We start from the raw sequence: 16,360 nt of genomic DNA on the forward strand, positions 1-16,360 counted from the left end.
GATATTAAATCATTTATGATTAATTTTGTTACATTATTTGTTACAGCCAACAGCACAAGTTGGACCCATTGAATGTGTGATAGCTCTCTACAAGAAGAAGAATCTCCAAGTGTGGCCTCCTCTACACTGGCGAGACCAAACGTAGACCAGGTGACTGTTTCGCAGAATGCCTGCGCTCCGTCCGTAACCGCGACCTGCATCTCCCCGTTGCCGGTCACTTCAACTCCCCCTCCAGCACTATCACTGATACGTCAGTCCTCGGCCTCCTCCGCTGCCGGGAGAATTCCAAGTGCAAACTGGAGGAACAGCACCTCATTTTCCATCAACGGCATGAACATTGAATTCTCCCACTTTAGGTAATCCCCACCCCCCCTTCCCCACACACACACACCCCCCTCCCCACACCATGGTCCTTCTCTTCCTCCCTTTCCTAGCCTCTTTTTTTCTCCCTTTACTCTGAACTGTTATTGTTTTTACCTGCACTACATCAATGCACTCTGTACTAACCCTATGTAACTGCACTGTGTAATGAATTGGCCTGTACGATCGGTATGCAAGGGACATTTTTCACTGTACCTCAGTACAAGTGACAATAATAAACCAAGACCAATACAGTTGTTTCCTCTCTCTCCTTACCTTTGCCCCGTCCCCCGGTGGATCTGCTCACCCCTCCTCCCCCACACCTGCCCATCACTGTCTCCTACCTGCATCTACCCATCACCACCCTGTGCCCACCCCACGACCCCTCTTTTGTCACCTATCACTGCTCTGCTTTCCCTTCCTATCTTCCCCTTTTCCTATCTTCAGTCCTGAAGAAGGGTCCTGACGCCGAAATGTTGACCGCCTGCTTTTCTCCACGGACGCTGCCTGGCCTGCTGAGTTCCTCCAGCATCGTCGTGTTTTTCATCTGGATTCCAGCATCTGCAGACCTTTGTCTCTCTAATGTTTAACCTTCATGCACACTTAACAAATTTCCCTTTCGTAATTTCTTGTTGGATTTGCATCCACCATTTTCCAAATCGTAGCGTCTCTCTGTGTGACAAAAAAGCTAACCTCAGATTCTTTCACGAATGGCCTTAAATCCTACCCCAGCAACAGACCACCTCTTGCACTACCATGGACTTGTCTCTGACTGTGTTTTTTGCATTAGTGTCTTGCTTTGCACAGTCATTTTCTTCACTTTGTATCACTTCAAAGTCGAGTTTATGCACAAGGCCATGTGTGCACAGGTGCAATGAAAAACTTACTTGCAGCAACATCACAGGCGCACAGCATCAGATAAGCAACATTCACAAGAAAAACAAAATTAAACAGAAATTATACATAATTTTTTACAAGGAAGAATACAATTGGAACAAAAAATAGTCCATTTTAGTGCAAAGTGGTCATGGTGTTGCTAAGCTGTAGTGATTAGGGTTTTGCCGGTTGGTTCAAGAACCGAATGGTTGAAGGGAAGTCACTGTTCCTGAACCTGGCGGTGTGGGACTTCAGGCTTCTGTACCTCCTGCCCGAAGGTAACCCGGTGTGTTGTCTGCATCTACGTGCCTGTGATGCTGCTGCAAGCAAGTTTTTCATTGTACCTGTACCGTACTTGTGCCTATGACAATAAACTCGATCTGTGCCCTCTGTAAACAATCCTCCTGTTAGCAGAAACAGTAGTTTAACAAATTTTGAAGGCCTCCAATAAATCTGAAACTTCAATAAAAGCAGAAAATGCTGAAAGCACTCAGCAGGTCAGGCAGCATCTGCGGGAAGAGAAACAGAGTTGACTTATCCGCTTGAAGACCTCTTCGTCAGAACTGAGTAAGGCTTTCCGTCAAAGGGTCTTTGACCTGGAAAGATAGCTCTGTTCCTCCATCCACGGACACTGCCTGGCTCATTGAGTGTTTCCAGCATTTTCCGCTTTTAATTTAGATTTCCAGCAGTCCCTGTTTTTTTAAATATTTTTCCATGTTCTACAATCTTGCTGCTTTACAAAGAACAATTCCAGCGTCTCCACCCGATCCATATAACTGGTCCCTCATTCACTGTAAATCTCCTCTGAATCCCTACCAAGGCATCTAATCCTTCCTAAAATCTGCTGTTCAGAAGTGAACACAATACTCATGCAGATGACGCAGCCAAGATTTATCTTGGTCACTCTTTGTACGACGTTTGTTTTTCAAGTTTCCTTGTTGTTCTAACCTTTCAATCGACGTGGCCTAATCCTTTGACTCACTTCCTTTATCCTGAATCACAGCCGTTTAGGAACAAGCTTTAGAACAGCCCTGTTCATCAATCTGCGCCTACCTCCCCACTGCCTGTCTTGGTGTCAGACTCACTTCACTTCTCTCCCAGAGCTGCTCGAAATTCTTTCTCTTGTTCGTCTCACTGGGAGGAAAAATGCAGTTCCTAATTTTCACATCACTCCCAGGTTCATTTACTTAACAGACCCATGGTTCAGTACGAATACATCATTACGTATCCACCATCAGGGACCCCTACCATCCGGACCGTGCCCTCTTCTCGATGCTGCCATCAGACTGAAGACCCCCACCTCGAGGTTCAACAACAGCTTCTTTCCCTGAACAAACTAACGCTACTTCAGATTACATGACCTTTTTTCTCTCTCTCATCTTGCATTAAAGTCATTATATTTATTTTGTTGTGTAAGTTATGTATAATTTATGTTAAGTTTATGTTATGTTTGGAATGTACTGTGCTACTGCTGCAAAAATCTCTCATCACATTTATACCCCGGGTATGTGCACTCATGACAATGAACTTGAATACAGTGACAAAAAACATCCCGATCAGAGAACCGTCAGTTGAACACAGCAATAATCATAGAACCAGAGGACACTACGGCACAGAAAACAGGCCATTCGGCCCTTCTAGTCTATGCCGAAACTTTATTCTGCTAGTCCCATTGACCTGCACCCAGTCCATAACCCTCCAGACCTTTCCCCGTCCATGCATCTATCCAATTTATTCTTAAAACTTAGGTCACACACAAAGGTGGCTGTCAGGACCAGGGTGATGTCGGGGACGTCTTTTCTTCCTGTTCTCTGACGACCTGTGTGTCGTGACCGTCAGACTCATTCCATCTCGGACTCCCCCCCAGGTGAACAGGGGGATGGCTCGGGTGACTGCCAGGGCAGAGGAACGGGGAATGGGCCACACCTGGGCCAGGTACAGCAGCAGCGAGACCACCTCACACCTGACGACCAGCTTCTTGCCCATCATCGAGAGGGAGCGCCGCTCCCACAGTCCCAGCTCCCGCTTCACCTTGGCTTCCCGCTCCACACGATGCCTGTCACACAGGCCCGGTCCCACCCGAACCAGATCCCCAGCACCGCCGGGTGGTTGGACCTGACGGTGGGGGATTGGGGGGGGGGGACACAGGATCAGTCAGACCAGGTGTCAGGTGATGGTACAATGCCCGTCAGCAAATTCCGTAGAGAGGGTGCAGAGGAGATTTACAAGGATGTTGCCTGGAATGCGGTGCATGCCTTATGAAAACAGGTTGAGGGAACTCGGCCTTTTCTCCTTGGAGCGACGGAGGATGAGGGGGGACCTGATAGAGGTGTATAAGATGATGAGAGGCATTGACCGTGTGGATAGTCGAAGGCTTTTCCCCAGAGCTGAAATGGTTGCCACAAGAGGACACAGGTTTAAGGTGCTGGGGTGTAGGTAGAGAGGAGATGTCGGGTAAGTTTTTTACTCAGAGAGTGGTGAGTGTGTGGAACGGGCTGCCGGCAACAGTGGTGGAGGCAGATATGATAGGGTCTTTTAAGAGACTTTTGGATAGGTACATGGAGCTGAGAAAAATAGAGGGCCACGGGTAAGCCTAGTAATTTCTAAGGTAGGGACATGTTCGGCACAACTTTGTGGGCCGAAGGCCCTGTATTGCGCTGTAGGTTTTCTATGTTTCCATGTTTCTATCGTCATCCGCCTCCCAGGGCCTTTGAAGTTGGAAGGTGATTGGGTCCATTGGGATAGGGCCCACGTTATTGGAATGGGGACGATGTTTTTGGAAAGTAGAGGACGTTATTCCAGCGGGGAATAGGTTATTGTAACTGGGAGGGTTATTCCAATGGGGAAAATGTTACAGGAATGGAAAGGTGATGATTGGAATCAGAGCTATTGGAACGGGGTATTATTGGAAGGGGATATTACGATGGCGAGCACTTTACGGGCACAGGGGAGATTTTATTGGCATGAGGAGTATATTATTTAGAAGGGGAGACGATTATTGGAAGTATTTTGAATGGGGAGGTTTATTTAAATGGGTTGGGCATTGGAATGGGGACAAAAGTTTCAGAAAGGGGCCGGACTCTTTGAATACCATGTCTGCTATTTTAATAACGAGAGGGTTAATGGAAAATTGAAGGGTTAATCAGAATGGGGAGGGATTCTTGGAACTGGGGGTAGTTTAGCAGAATGGGGATGGTATTATGGGAATGGAAAATCCTTAGAATACCGATTGGATTATCGGAATGCAGAGTGGGAAGTAAGGTATTGAAATGAGGAGGGACAAATTGGGATATTGGTTGACCGGTTTCCCAACAACAACCTCTCACTCAATGTCAGCAAGATCAAGGAATTGATTGTGGACTTCAGGAAGGGGGAGTCGGGAGAACACACACCCGTCCTCATTGAGGGGTCAGCGGTGGAAAGGGTGAGCAGCTTCAAGTTCCTGGGGCGTCAACGTCTCAAAGGATCTATCCTGGGCCCAACACATTGATGCAATCACAAAGAAGGCATGCCAGCTGCTCTACTTCATTAGGAGTTTGAGCAGATTTGGTACATTACCAAATGTGTTCTTGGTTTGAGGGGCCCAGTGGTCTACTCCTGCCCCTGTTTTCTTGTGTTCTCGTTATGTATGGGGAAGGGATCAAAATCAGAGTCAAAGTCAAGTTTATTGTCATCTGCTCAAGTCCACGTGTGCACAGGTGCAATGAAAGACTTGCTTGCAGCAGCATCACTGGCACAGAGCGTCAGATAAGCAGCATATCGGAAAACATAAATTAAACATGTTAAACACAAGTAAAAATTGTGTTGTATCTTTCTTGTAAAAAAACACAATTAGAACAAAAACAAATGAAATCCATTTTAGTGCAAGGTGATCAAAGTGGTCCCAGTGTTGCTGTACTGAGGCAGTGATTAGGGTTGTGTCGGTCGGTTCAAGTACTGAATGGTTGAAGGGAAGTCGCTATTCCTGAACCTGGTGGTGTGGGGACTTCAGGCTTCTGTACCTCCTGCCCGATGGGAGCTGCGAGAAGATGGCACGGCCCGGATGGTGGGGGATCTTTGATGATGGATGTTGCCTTCCTGAGGCAGCGCCTCCTGTAGATGCTCCCGATGGTGGGGAGGGATGTGCCCGTGATGTATTGGGCAGCGTCCAATCCTCTCTGCAGCTTCTTACGTTCCTGTGCATTCAAATTGCCATCCCAGACCGTGATTAAATTATTATTATGGATTATTGGAATATGAATTAATATTGGAATAGCAAGGAGTTATCGGAATGGCGAAGGATTATTAGAACAAAGACAGTGTTGTTCCTTTCCAGACTAGGTTATTGGACCGGTAGGGTCATCATAAGCACTTTCTTATTGGAACAGGAAAAGTGTTATTGGAATGGGAGATAATTATTGGAATGTCAACTGGAAGATGAATGGTAATGGGATTATGGGAATTGGAATTAAAGGGGAATGATTGGAATGTGTTGGTTATTGGATGTGTCAGTTGTTGATACGTGGGTGGATTATTGTGGTGGGCAGTGGGTTGCATTAGGGATGGGGTGTGGGTTAGTGAGTGAGGAGGGGTTATTAATCAATTGAATGAGAATAAAAAAACTGCACATAAGGTAAATTATTTATTTATTAGTCACATGTACATTGAAACACACAGTGAATGCACCTTTTTGCGTTACTGAGAGTGTTCTGGGGGCAGCCCGCAAGTGTCGCCACGCTTCCGGCGCCGACATAGCACGCCCACAACTTCCTAACCCGTACGCCTTTGAAATGTGGGAGGAAACCCATGCAGATACGGGGAGAATGTACAAACTCCTTACGGACAGCGGCGGGAATTGAACCCGGGTCGCTGCCGCTGTAATAGCGTTATGCTAACCGCTACACTACTGTGCCTGCCCGAAGAAACTGTTCTCTGACCGGGAATTGAACCCGGGCCACGGCAGTGAGAGCGCCAAATCCTAAACACTAAATGAGGAATATAACATAAGAATGGAGGGAGATGCCAGGTCCAGGGTAGGTTACTGAAGTGGGGAGTACGTCACTAGATTTTGGAGGGATTAGTGTACAGAATTATCGGAGTGTGAAGTAGGATTTAGTTTACGGGAGTGGTGACGTAGCCGAAATGAGAAATATTCGTTTGTCTCTGCACCATTTTCCATCTCTAATCCCTTTTCCCTTGATTCCTCCATCAATCGCTCTTAAATATGCTCAGACACTCAGATTCTATTGTCCACTTCGGTAGAGAACTTCAAAGATTGAGCATCCTCTGGGTGAAGAAAATTCTTCTTATCTCAGCCCTGAATGACCAACCTCTGACTTTAAGACTCTGACCCTGGTTCTAGACACCCCAGCCAGGGGAAACATCACCCCTGCCACTACCCTGACGAGTTTCAGTGAGATGGCCTCCCATTCTTTTAAACCGTAGTGAGTACGTCTAATCGACCCAATCTCTCCTTGTATTCCAAACCCACCTTCCAAGGAATCAGTCAGGAGAATCTTTGCGACACAATGTTCTTAACATGGTTGGTCAGTTTGCGGGTGACACCAAAATTGTCGGGCTAGTGGACAGGCGAAGAAGGTTGTCTTCGATTCCAACAGGATCCAGATGAACTGGGGAAGTGGGCCAAGGAATGGCAGGCGAAAGTTAACTTGGACAAGCACGAGGTGTGACACTTTGCTAAGTTAAACCAGGGCAGGACTTACACAGTGAATGGCAGGGCCCCGGGGAGTGTTGTAGAACAGACAAACCTAGGGGTACAGGTACATAGTTCTTTGAAAGTGGCGACACAGGTAGACAGAGCGGAGAAGGCATTTGGCACGCTGGCCTTCATTAGTCAGGACACTGAGTACAGGAGTTGGGACGTACAGTACATATTGTTGGTGGGACCACACTTGGAGTATTGCGTGCAGTTCTGGTCACCCAGCTATAGGAAGGATGTCATTAAGCTGAAAAGGGTGCAGAAGAATATTCATGAGGATGTTACTGGGACTGGAGGGCTTGAGTTATAAGGAAAGACTCTTTAGGTTGGGACTTTTTTCTGTGGAGTGACCTTATAGAGGTTTAAAACATCATGAAGGTCATGGATAAGGTGAACGGTCACAATCTTTCTCCCTAGGAGAGTCTAAAACTAGAGGGCGTAGGTTTAGGGTGAGAGGGGAAAGATTTAAAAGGGACCTGAGGGGGATATGGGCCAAACGCGGGCAAATGGGACTGGCTCAGGTAGGTAACTCTGTCGGTATGGATGAAGGGCCTATTTCTGTGGCTCTGCGGCAGTCCCTCTGTGACAAGTGTATCCTGAGGTTGTGGAAGTTATCTTTGGAATATAGATTATTGGAATGGGAGGAGGGCTTTCAAAGCTTGCAGAAGGATCTGGACCAACTGGAAAAATGGGCCAGAAAACGGCAGGTGGTATTTAATGCAGACGAGTGTGAGGTGTTGCATTTTGGAAGGACAGATCAAGGGAGGACACACACAGTAAATGGTAGGGCACCGAGGAGTGCGGAGGAACAAAGGGATCTGGGAGCTCAGATACATAATTCCCTGAAAGTGGCGTCGCAGGTAGACAGGGTTGTAAAGAAAGCTTTTGGCATCCTGGCATTCATGAATCAAAGTATTGAGTGCAGGAGTTGGGATGTTATGGTGAGGTTGTATAAGACATTGGTGAGGCCAAATTTGGAGTATTGTGTGCAGTTCTGGTCACCTAACTATAGGAGGGATGTCAATAAGGTTGAGAGAGTGCAGGGAACGTTGCCGGGTCTTCAGGGGTTGAGTTACAGGGAAAGATTGAACAGGTTAGGACTTTATTCCTTGGAGTGTAGAAGAATGAGGGGAGATTTGATAGAGGTTTACAAAATTACGAGGGGCATAGACAGAGTTAATGCGAGTCGGCTCTTTCCACCTGGAATGAGGAGAGATAAGTACGAGAGGACATGGCTTTAGGGTGAAAGGGGAAAGGTTTAGGGGGAACATTAGAGGGAACTTCTTCACTCAGAGAGTGGTGGGAGTGTGGAACGGGCTGCCATCTGACGTGGTAATTGACCGCATCGAGCTGTGCGTAGAACTGAAGTACACAAACACCAAGTGTCACTGCGTGCTGAGGTTCTCCCGGTGTTGTGAAGGACGGGCCTGCCCTCAGTGCCGTACAATGTCCCATTCAGTTAGACTTTGCCGCACCACCCGTCCTTCAGAGGAAAACCCCTCTGACCACATCCACCGGGCGGTGGTCAGCACGGGACGTCCTGCAGGCCCTGTAGGGTAGGACATGGTGGATCCTGTGGGGTGGTTCCCCCGAGCAGACCATCCAAACCATCCGGCGGGACATCCCATGGCCAGAGTTCAACAACAAGCACCGAGACCTCGTTGGGCTGGCAGTGAGGGTGACCTCCCCCGCCGTCAGATCCTCTCTGTACGGTCGGAGTCTCACTCCCAACGCACGCTGCCCTCAGGACGGCTGCAAGGGAGGTGAGACGGTCACCCACCTCTTTGTGGTCTGTGGATTTGCAGATAAGGTCTGGAGAAGGATGCGAGGGTCCGTATTGAGGTCCATCCCGAGCAGCTGTGTAACAGAGGGCTCTCCGATCTACGGGCTGTTCCCGGGGACACACACACACCGAGACAGACATCGACTGCTGCTGGAAGATCATCAACTCGGTGAAAGACCCACTTTGGTCTGCCCGAAGCTTGCTGGTCTCCCAGTGGAAGGAGTTGTCTGTCAGGGAATGCTGCCGACCGGCACATTCCAGGCTGCAGGGGTCCGTGATGAGGGAGGCACTGAAGCTTGGTGCAAAGGCTCCGTGGGGAAGGAGCACAGTCTAGGGTCCTGCACAATAATTGTGCCATCCAAGAACTTGATCACGCAATGAATGTATGAAAAACATGCCCTGATTCTGCTGTGTTTGCTGTATATATTTAGACTATTATTTATTAACAATGGCACTGCCTTCAATAAATTCCAAGCAAACTCGTCTCAAAACTTCCTGGGGTTCAACATTTCCCTCTGCAACTGGATCCTTGACTTCCTGACCAACAGACCGCAATCAGTGAGGATAGGCAGCAACACCTCCGGCACGATTATTCTCAACACTGGTGCCCCACAAGGCTGCGTCCTCAGCTCCCTGTACACTCCCGAGTGTGTGGCCAGATTCTGCTCTAACTCCCATCTATAAGTTTGCAGTTGACACCACCGTAGTGGGCCGTATCTCAAACAACGATGAGTCAGAGCACAGGAAGGAGACAGAGAGCTTACTGACATGGTGTCATGACAACAACCTCTCCCTCAATGTCAGCAAAACAAAAGAGCTGGTCATTGACTTCAGGAAGCAGGGTGGTGTACATGCTCCCGTCTACATCAACGGTGCTGAGGTCAAGAGGATTGAGAGATTCAACTTCCTCGGAGTGAACATCACCAGTTGCCTGACCTGGTCCAACCACATAAACACCACAGCCAAGAAAGCTCACCAGTGCCTCTACTTCCTCAAGAGGCAAAAGAAATTCAGGATGTCCCCTTTTGACCCTCACCGAGTTTCATTGCTGCACTGCAGAAAGCATCCTACCTCGATGCATCACAGCTTGGTACGGCAACTGCTCTGCCCGGGTCCGCAAGAAACTGCAGAGAGTTGTGGACACAGCCCAGCACATCACGGACACCAGCCTCCCCACCATGGACTCTGTCCACACTTCTCGCTGCCTCGGTAAAGCAGCCGGCATAATCAAAGACCCCTCCCACCCCGGACATTCTCTCTTCTCCCATTGGGCAGAAGATACAAAAGCCTGAAAGCACGTACCACCAGCTTCTATCCCGCCCTTATAAGACCATTGAATGGTCCCCTGGTACGATAAGATGGACTCTTGACCTCACAATCTACCTCGTCGTGGCCCTTGCACCTTATTGTCTGTCTGCCCGCACTCCCTCTGTAACTGTGACACTTTATTCTGCATTCTGTTATTGCTTTTGCCTTGTACTACCTCGACGTACTGATGTGGTGAAATGATCTGTATGGATGGCATGCAGAACAAAGTTTTTCACTGCACCTCAGTATGTGTAACAATAAACCAATTCAACAATTTGCAATAAAGTTTATTTTTGAAGTAAATAAACACACTAGGTGGCGCAATTGAAGGAGGCTGATGCAATGGGCCGATGGCCTGAATGGCCTCATTCTGAATTCATTTGGGCCTTAATATTGATTCAGTCGTGTCCTCGTGGATGACGAGGGCTGTAATTCGGGGGGGGGGGGGGTAGGGAGGTCCCGCTGAGGATGGGGTGGAGACCTTGCCAGTGAGAGGTGACCCACAAGGTCCAACAATGGGGAGGGGAGGAGATCAAAACGTCCAGGCCCCGGGGCATGGGCTGAGGGGGGGTGGGGGAGCTACTCGAGAGGGAGGGGAGGATGGAGGTGGGAGGTGGAGGAACGTGAGGGGACCGAGAGCCCGAGGCTGAGAGAGAAGCGAAGGGAGGGACGACAGCAGTAGAGGGATGGGACAGACAGACAGGGTGGGGAGAGGGAGGAAATAGTGTGGTAGTGTACGGGACGGGGCTTGTGGGGGGGGGGGTTCCCACCGTGGTAACGGGGAACCCCCGTCCAATTCATTGGGAGATCCGGACGAAAACAAAATCATCCTTAAAACTGTTCGATTGTCAGTAAAAGTTCATCTAGAAAAAGGTTTCCTCATAGTTCCTGAGGACATTTGGCCCATCGAATCTATGCTAGCTCCCAGAGCAATCTCATTTCCCCAATTATTTCCCATTCTCCCCCCAACATTTCCACCAACTCCCCCCAGATTCCGTCCCTCACCCTCACACTGGGGGTGGATTAACCCACCGACCCCGCACGTCGTTGGGACGTGGGAGGGAACTGGAGCACCCGGGGGAAAACCCACACGGTCACAGGGAGAAGGTGCACACACACACACACGCGCACACACACACACGCACATGCACGCACACACAGCACCAGAGGTCGGGATCGAACCCGGGTCTCAGGGGCTGTGAGGTGGCGGCTTTGAGGTGAGGTGTCACCACTGGGCCACCCAAGAGTCAGATGATTAAAGTATTATCAGATGTTAACTACCAGCGATGTCCGTGCACTAAGACCCTGTGAATACAGTTTAAAAGTACAGGAAACCACCTTGCTTTTGCTTTCCTGGTAAATTATTGCAGAATGGATTTCCTGGGGATAACTGGGGAACATTGCTCGGTGGGGTGAAGGAGGTGGGATTTGCGCAGGTCTTTGACAAACCTCTGTCAACGATTGGAGGTGGGTGAGGTGACAAATGCAGCCCAGAGGGCCCTGTGTCATGTCAGTGGCGCAGCGGGTAGAGCAGCTGCCTCACAGCGCTGGAGACCCGGGTTCGATCCCGACCTCCAGCGCTGAGTGTGTGTGTGTGTGTGTGTGTGTGTGTGTGTGTGTGTGTGTGTGTGTGTGTGTCTGTGTGTGTAGAATTGCCCCCCTAGTGTGTGGGTGAGGGGTAGAACCTGGGCAACATCAAGAAAAGACCTACAGGAAAATTAGTGGGCGGGGAGGGGGAAATGGGATTGCTCAGTATAGACTCGATGGGCCGAACGGCCCCCTCACAAGGAAGAACGAAACACACTCTTTGCATAACTACAGGGTTTGAGATCCAGGCGATTTGACCGGACAGGAGGAGAGACGCAAGTGATGCCTCCTCAGCTCGGAGACACCCCAGGACAGTGAAGCGGTGAATGTTTCTTTAAATAGTGAAAGCATATCTCACAGGCACGAGGTCAGACTAGTTCCACTTATGACCGATTTGCAGGCAGTCGTAACTCACAGGGGGAGTTGAGCAACGACGGGACGGGATCCAAGCAGCAGGAGAAGGAACTGGAATAACTGAAGGCACTCAGGAACGCAGAGACCTTCCTGCCCCTTGAGACTGGCTCTTCCTTCGACAGGATCACCTTTCGCCCGCACAGCTTCACTCACCCCTGACAAGTGGGCCACAGAGTGCGTGTGGGGGGGTGTGTAGGGGGGGAGGAGGTGTGGGTCAACCTGGGGAGTCCCGGGTTTGGCAAAGGTACAATACAAATGATACCTTCACAGGAATTAATCCGGAAGGTCGGAAAAGATGTACCCAGCTCTCCTGGGCGGTCTGTTGACGGAAGGTTGACTCTCCTTCTAGAACATAGAACAGTACAGCACAATGCAGGCCCTTCGGCCCACAATGTTGTGCTGACCTTTAAACCTCGCCAAAGACTATCTAAGCCCTTCCTCCCACATATCCCTTCATTTTAAATTCCTCCATATGCCTATCTAGTTATCTCTTGAATTTGACCAATGTACCTGCCTCCACCACCGCCCCCGGCAGCGCGTTCCATGCCCCAACCACTCTCTGGGTAAAAAACCTTCCTCTGCTATCTCCCTTGAACTTCCCACCCATTATTTTAAAGCCATGCCCTCTTGTATTGAGCATTGGTGCCCTGGGAAAGAGGCACTGGCTGTCCACTCTATCTATTCCTCTTAATATTTTGTACACCTCTATCATGTCTCCCCTCATCCTCCTCCTCTCCAAAGAGTAAAGCCCTGGCTCCCTTAGTCTCACCTCATAATCCATACTCTCCAAACCAGGCAGCATCCTGGTAAATCTCCTCTGCACCCTTTCCAATGCTTCCACATCCTTCCTGTAATGAGGCGACCAGAACTGGACACAGTAAGTGTGGTCTAACCAGAGTTTTGTAGAGCTGCATCATTACCTCGCGGCTCTTAAACTCGATCCCTCGACTTATGGAAGCTAACATCCCATAAGCTTTCTTAACTACCCTATCCACCTGTGAGGCAACTTTCAGGGATCTGTGGATTTGGAGCCCCAGATCCCTCCGCTCCTCCACACAACCCAGAACCCTGCCATTAACTTTTTACTCTGCCTTGGAGTTTGTCCTTCCACAGATGCTGCTTGTCCGACGGAGTAATCCCCAGCACTTTCTTTTTTATTTATCAGGGTCAGATTCAGAACCAGGTTTATCATCACTGAATTAAATGACATGAGATGTGTTGTTTTGTGGCCAGTGGTACAGTGCAAGATGTAAAAATTACTATAAGTTACAAAAATAAATAAAACGTGCAAAAGAGGAATAACAAAGCAGTGTTCATGGATTCATGGACCGTTCAGAAATCTGATGGCAGAGGGGAAGAAGCTGTTCCTGAATCGCTGAATGTGGGTCTTCAGGCTCCTGTACCTCCTCCCCGATGGTCGTAACGAGAAGAGGGCATGTCCCGGGTGGTGAGGGTCCTTGGTGATGGATGCCGCCTTCTTGAGGCACCACCTCTGAAGATGTTCTCGATGGTGGGGAGGGTTGTGCCCGTGGTGGAGCTGGCTGAGTCTACAACCCTCTGCGGCCTCTTGCGATCCTGCGTGTCGGAGCGTCCGTACCAGGCGGTGATGCAACCAGTCAGGATGCTCTCCACTGATGTTCAATTTCCAGAGTCCCCTTCCTTTAAGGAAAGACCCTGACCATTATGAGAGACATGGACACTCTGGACTGTAGGAAACTTCTTCCCACCCCCCCCCCCCCACCCCGTAGCAGAGGTGTCTAAAACCAGACTGCACAGGTTTACGGTGGGGAGTGAGGGGAACTGAGGAGGATTTTTTTTCCTTGGTGGGGGGACGCAGGTTGGAACCTGGAACACACTGCCTGGGGGATGGAGTGTTTGGGGAGGGGATGGAGTGTTTGGGGAGGGGGGATGGAGTGTTTGGGGGGGGTGGAGTGTTTGGGGAGAGGGGATGGAGTGTCTGGGGAGGGGGGTGGAGTGTTTTGGGGACGGGGGTGTGTTTGGGGAGTGTCCCGTCACACTCCTGACCTGTGCCCTGTACATGGTGGACAGGGTTTGGGGTGTCAGTAGGTGAGTCCCTCACCACAGGCCCCCCAGCTTCTGACCTGCACCCTGTGGCTGGTCCGGATGAGGTTCTGATCAAGGGTGACCCCAGGAAGGTGATAGGGAGGGGGTGGCTTTGGGTGATGTGAATGCCTTTGAACATCAAGGGCGGGTGGTTGGACTCTCCAGTCGGACAAGGTCGCTGCCTGGAAATCTATAATGTCACCTGCCCCTGAGCGGAATGCTCGCCAGATCTTGCTGTGTACACCCGGGCTGCTTCGTGTCCTGAGGAGTTTTGTGATCAGGACTGGAGATTATGGCCCTGCAGGTCCCTTACGCTGCACTGAAGGCTCCTACGTCGTGTGCTCTCCGGCCCGGAACACTGCCCGGAGAGCACACGACGTAGGAGCAGGGGCACGGCCATTCGGCCCATCGAGACCATTCCTGATCCGAGCCGGTTCCCCACGTACCCCCCCCCCCACCACTTCCAACTAAAGCCCCACGCCCCCTCTCTCAGCCCCTCGCCTCGAATATGTTCACGGATCCACCCTCTGGGGAAGACAACGGCAGGGATTCAGCACACCGGCGGGAGGGGAAATATCTCCCCCCGTGGTCGTGCACTGGAGAAGGGGGGAGGCTGGAAGCATCCCGTCAGCATCCACCTCAGAACCTTACCCGTTTCCAAACCCCTCCCCATTTCCCAAATCCCTGATTTAAACTGTTGAAAATTTTTGAAAAAGTGACATGTTGTTTTAAAAAAATCTGCCATGGAAGATGACAGTGTGGCGCACTTTTATCTCAATTCTATTGGAGAGTGCCTGTCGGAATTTTTCGAGGGGGGGGGGTGGTTGGAGAAGTTGGGGGGGGGATGTTTTAATCCACCATCCCCGCGGCGAGGCCGATTTCGATTTGCAGGTTCTGAGGGGGCAGTGTCGCTTTAAATTGTATGGCAGGAGCTTGTTGCTCAGACGTGTATCGACTGCAGCACAGGGAAAGTCGAGGGAGGAGGGGCTGTTTATTAGAGAGAGGAGTGAGTGAAAGAAACTGCGCAATTGGAGCTTGCTAAACTTTCCAGGGGTGTTCTGCAACCCCTTCCGTCACCCCGGAGAGACTCTGATTAACCTGCTCTCCGAGAGTTGCTCTCTTTCCCACCCACCTACCTACGGCGGGGGTGGGCTGTTGAGGGGAAGGGGCTGCCGGTGGAGGATCATCTTCTGGGATGCAGTCGGTGTATCAAATTTTTTTTTTGTGCCCTAATCTTGAGACTGTAACAGTTTTTTAACATTGCGTGGCTGCAGCGCTGCCAGTCAACGGGAGAGATGTTGCAAAACAGGTAATGAAATTGACAAAAAATGGAACGTAATGTAACTTTTAAAGGCGTAACATTCCATTCAGTGGAACGTTGATACAATTTCGGGAATGTATCTGTTGAATATTTTGTTACTGAATCGGTTCTAATGTATCCTGCGCCTACAGATCATAATTGTTGAAATATTTTTGTCCTGGTGGGGGGTGTTTGAAACTATAGCCCTTGATTTTTTTTAATTCGGGGAGGGGAGGAGGTGAGTAGAATGGATTTAGACAGGGACCCCCCCCCTCCTCCTCCCTCCTTAATAATAAAAATTATTCACGGCCTAGGAGTGTCGCAGTTTTTTCTCTCTCTTTTTTTTCCCTACTGTCATGTGGTTTTGAGACTGGCGCGGTTTATTTTACAGATTTCTCTTTTTTTTTCGCAGCGGGTTGGGGGGCGGAATCGGTCCCCGGGAGAAAGGGAGGTTGGCAGCAGAGGGCGCCCGAGGTCCACGTGGCGGTGGTGGGCTGGCACCCGCCTCATGGACGGGACGGGACGGGAGATTTGTGTCCCCGGGAGTAGGCTAAGACTTTTGGGGGGGAGGGGGGCAGCAAGATCCCAGAGTCAGGAGGAGGTGGGTGGGGGTACTCCAATCAGATCACAGCTGGGCGCCGGTGGCCTCTGTAGACCCTGCCATTTGCAGAAGTGGATGGCTTGTGTTGGGGCCAAGCGCTGCCTTCCCGGGCAAGTTTTTGTTTTGTGTGCCTCTGTTCATTTTTATGGGGGGGGGTAAAAAGGGGAGGAAAGATTTGGAAGGGAAAGTAGGAAACACTCATGGGGCCGGGCAGCTTCTGTGGGGAGGGGAACTGAGTCAGTGTTTCGGGTGGAAGATCCATGATCGGGCTTGGGGAAGGGGTGGGAGAAGAGTTGGTGGTAAATTGCAGAGAAAGTGTGAGAGGGAATGATGAGGTGAGGCCAGGGTTGCAGCGGGGATAAATTGTGA

At 50.0% G+C, this 16,360-nt stretch overlaps 1 protein-coding gene across 2 annotated transcripts in view; it reads left to right on the forward strand.

The window, feature by feature from the left end:
* Positions 1–15,109: 15,109 nt before the first annotated feature.
* Positions 15,110–16,360, forward strand: part of LOC127586586 (lysine-specific demethylase 6B-like) — a 213,194-nt gene continuing 211,943 nt past the window's right edge. For both annotated transcript variants that reach the window (XR_007958709.1, XM_052044654.1), the window contains exon 1: positions 15,110–15,399. The gene's annotated coding sequence lies outside the window, so the exon portion shown is untranslated. The remainder of the gene's footprint in view (positions 15,400–16,360) is intronic.

Source organism: Pristis pectinata, chromosome 37, assembly GCF_009764475.1.
Source record: "Pristis pectinata isolate sPriPec2 chromosome 37, sPriPec2.1.pri, whole genome shotgun sequence".
NCBI lineage: Eukaryota > Metazoa > Chordata > Chondrichthyes > Rhinopristiformes > Pristidae > Pristis > Pristis pectinata.